Source organism: Myotis brandtii, unplaced genomic scaffold, assembly GCF_000412655.1.
Source record: "Myotis brandtii unplaced genomic scaffold, ASM41265v1 scaffold344, whole genome shotgun sequence".
Classification (NCBI taxonomy): Eukaryota; Metazoa; Chordata; class Mammalia; order Chiroptera; family Vespertilionidae; genus Myotis; species Myotis brandtii.
Window position 1 is genome coordinate 3,730,760 of NW_005363247.1, and position 4,671 is coordinate 3,735,430.

Sequence of the window (4,671 nt, forward strand, 5' to 3'; positions counted from 1 at the left end):
CGTACCTCCACTCCCCCATTAAGAAAAGCAGAGTTTGCAGTTGAGTAGCCTTCTCAGTCTGGTTCCTGCCTATAAAGTAGTAGGGGTCCAAAATCCTATTCTTGGTATTTACCTGTCCATTTTAGTCGCAATTGTCAGTGGTTCTACCAGAATAATTCTCTTAAACACATTGGGTGTTTGGGTGTATTTGAATGCATCGCTTTATTATCCTACTTCTTCAGGCTAAGCCCTTCTCTACCTTGGGTTCAGTGGACGCTGTTGTGGTACGATAGCCTTAAGATTCTTGAAGTCTCAATTACTTAACTGAGAGGCTCTACAGGCATGCTCTGGAGATCCTTCAAAAGCTTTTGGTCTGATTGAAAGGTTCTATGAGGTACCACATTAGATCTTTCTGAAAATCTTAATAAAGAATTTCACCACCATGCCCTCAGTTTCATTTTTAGATGCTGTTTTCCTGCACTGGATTTCATCTCTGCCCAGAAGCTACTTTTAATTTTAGAATCATTTGCTGTCTAGAGAGGTTGGGAATAAGAAATCATTTTATTTTCAAACCCAGCAGTCTTGGCTTCTCTATATTTAACAGTTCACTCTTTAGCTTATCTCTTTCCTTGTGCATTTCATCATAGGCAGTGAGAAGAAGCCATGTGGCAATTTCAGTGTTGCCTGAAAAAGCTAGATCTTTGAGTGCATTAGGTACATTTCCCATTTTTCACATGATCACAGGTGACGGTGGCGCAAAACTTTGCATCACTACGTAACAAGTACAGCCTTTTCTCCTGCTTCCAGTGACATTTCTCTGTTTGCTTGAGTCTTCACAGACAGCCTCCTTGAGGCCCTCTAGGCTTTCACTAACGCTTTCGTGGAGGTTTTTTAGGTTTTCACTAACAGTCCTTCAATGTTCTTCCCCTTTCTGCTCACCACCTGATCCCAAGGACCATACTACATGTTTTAGGATTTTGTTATAGATGCCAGAATGTTTCTTAATTATCTAATGTCACACAAAAAAATCACCCCAAGGCATAGGGGCTTTAAACAACAACAGTCTGTTCACTAGTATCTCTTATGATTCTAGGATAGACTGACTCAGTTAGGCAGTTCTCACTTGACCTCAGTCTGTGGTAGCAGTCAGATGGTGGCTGGGACTGGGGCTGGGCCTCAGCTCAGGGTATTTTTGTGGCCATGTTGGAAAATACAAGCTGACACAATAGTGTATCAGAATAATTTAAATTTTAAGTCCTATACAGAAACCCTCAATGGTTAATTACAACAGAAGGAAAAAAAGAACCTTCTGAAAGTATATTGTGTAAATTTAGTATGGAATGTAACAAAAACCAGACTCAGATAATGTGAACAAAAGTCAGTAGAAGGCAATGACAGGGTTGCACTGGGTGAAGGATGAAAGAGAAGGATAGCATCATCAGAGGAGTGGAATCTACCTCGGCTCTTACCTTGAAATATGGAGGTTATGGGAGAATGTGCCCACCTTGGTGTGTATTAGTAACTTCATGATTCCCGGCATTTGATTTTGCTGATTATTTTATAGTAATAACCACCCTATCAGCTTCCACTATTGAAACCCACTCATCTTTAAAGAGGCAGCTCAAATGCCAGTATTCCATAATGCTTTGCTGTTTACCAATTAGAATTGCTTTCTCTCTCCCCTAATTCATAGACCACTGTTTCCTTCCCTTATGAAACTTACTGCACAATGTTTAGCATTAAAGTATGTGTTAACCTGCCTTATCAACCTAACCAGGTTTAAGTTCCTTGAGGCCAAAGGCCTTGGCTTAGTTTCTTTATATCCCTAAAGTATTTCAGAGCAACAGGTGCTCAGACATATCTGTTGAATTAATAAGGTTGGGTGCCAAGTTAGAAATTATAAAAATAGCTTGGTGGTAAAGTTCTACATGAACATTTCCTTTTCATTGCTTGAAAAACAAACATATAGATCAGCGGTTCTCAACCTGTGGATCGCGAACCCTTTGGGGGTCGAACAACCCTTTCACAGGGGTCGCCTAAGACCATCGGAAAACACATATATAATTACATATTGTTTTGTGATTAATCACTATGCTTTAATTATGTTCAATTTGTAACAATGAAATTGGGGGTCACCACAACAGGAGGAACTGTATTAAAGGGTGGCGACATTAGGAAAGTTGAGAACCACTGATATAGATCATTTTCTTGCCTTAATGTGTCATTAATTAAAAGCTTTCAGAAGAACAGTCATATGCAAAAGCTGTTTTTAAATTTAAAAATAATTTTATTTGAGATTAATGATTGATATTACCTCAGAATATTGAATGAGATGAAATAGCAAAATCTCTCCAAATAATTACTGTTCCTGATCTATAATTTTAACCAATGAGTTAAAGTGAACTTTTGTTTTCATTATTACTTAAGTGCTTTCAGTAGATTACAAATAGCTTTGCTGTTAGATCAAATAGATTTTTTCTTTAGTTAAATGTGGACATGCTTATAAATTTTAGATTAATTAAATTCTTATGGATGAGAACCTTTATTTTTACTTTTATGCTTCCATTTTAATGTTCAGTGAAGATAGAAAAGTGAACTTGTGCAAAATCAGATTTCAACAAAGTAAAAGTTTATGTACAATGGAAGCTTATAAATTTGGAAATAATTTTTATGAGTGTGGTTTCAAGAATTATACACTGGAAACCTAATAATTTTATTAACCAATGTCACCCCAATAGATTTAATATAAATAAATAAATACATACATACATACATAAATAAATAAAAATGGTATCAGGTTTGAAGCAGAATTATGGTGTTATAAAAATGTCAGAACTAGAAAAAAAAAGGATGTGGTAGCCAGCCTTGCAGTGGTTCTCAACCTTCCTAATGCCGCGACCCTTTAATACAGTTCCTCATGTTGTGTTGACCCCCAACCATAAAATTATTTTCGTTGCTACTTCATAACTGTAATTTTGCTACTGTTATGAATCGTAATGTAAATATCTGATATGCAGGATGTATTTTCAGGGGTCACGACCCACAGGTTGAGAACCGCTGACTGATGACCCTCAAAAACCTCCAATATACAAGACCTTGTATAGTCCCCTCCCATGTTGTACCAGGTTTGGTGTGAATGACCAATATAATATGACAGAAATGGTTGAATGTGACGTCCAAGGCTAGGTCTAAAAGACAGTGAGTACCTCTTCTGCCTTGATCTCTTGGACCAATCACTCTGGGGTAGTCCAGCTGTCATATCATGAGGTCATTTAAGGAGCATTCTAGAAAGTTTCACACTAAAAGGGCTGACACCTTTTGCCAAAAGGGTCAGTGACAACTTGCCCATCATATGAGTGAGCCATCTTAGAAGTGGATCCTCCAGTCATAGTCAAACCTTAAGATCACTGCAACTCTGGAACCTAAACTATGACCTCATGAGAGATCCAGAAACCTCAAGACAGAAGATTATTGTTGTTGTTTTAAGCTATTAAATTTTGGGGGTAATTTGTTAGACAGTAATAGATAACCAGTAAAGAGAACTACTTGTTAAACTTACAATGTGCAAATATAAGGCAAATAACTGTGATGAGGCTGAGGACACTAAAGATTTCTTTAATTAGATAACCATAAAGCTCAAAGCTCATAGTGCAGATACTTTTTCCAGTAAGTAGTATAGTTGTCAAGAACTAAGTAGAAAATGTGTTGGGCATAGATTTGGCAAAGAAATTATTGTTTTTTACTATATGATGACTTGAAGATGGGTACCATACTATACATATGTTCAACTGTGACAGCTAAAGTTATTTTTCCATTAGAGACTTTTGCAACAGGTTCTACCAATATACATTAAATATATAGCTCTATTGATAAAAAGATATTGATAGATACACATATTTCAGTAAAAATATGATCTTATTATTTTTGAAAGTTCAGCATCATAGCAAATGATGCATAGATTTGATGACATTGCTGGTTGCCTCTCCATATGGGGCACTGAGCATACACAGGCATGGTAATGCATGCATCGCCACGTATTCACTAATGAAGCAAGGTAAAGAAATAGAAAAGCTTTTCATTCCTTCAACACGCAGCTGGTGTGTGATGCCAGATGTAAAACCATTGATGTTCTTGCCAAGTTCTCAGGATCATGCCATGATTTATTTAAACTGAAACAATCAAGAATATGTTGATTTTAAAAAAATAGTTTGAGACTGATTAGGAGGTGAATAGAAATATATTGAAAAAATAAACCATTGGCTGTGTCTTAAACATGAAAGTCTTATTCACAACTCTCATGATTTCTCTGTAGGTTATTGTGGTTTTCTTCTGAAGAAAGAGTTAATGACTCTACATTGTAATCCCTCAACTCCTACAGAATTACTTTATAATGAGGCATGCAAATTCACAAAAGCTGTAATTGAAAAAATAATCTATGTTATTTTGAAACGAATATTGCAGATGCTTGTCCAAAATGGGTAGTAAATGACATGTCTTCTTTTAATAGTCTCAAGCATCTCCTTTGATACTTTATAATTTATGATATGAGGATTAATTGTAATAGAGACCAAGCTGTACGGTTTCTTCCAGAGGGTTATCACTACCACCTGCAGTATCAGGACATGAAGCAGCACAAGGGTTGGAGATGTTTTCCCCCCTCAGAGAAAACTTTTTATCTGGCAATAGGAACCA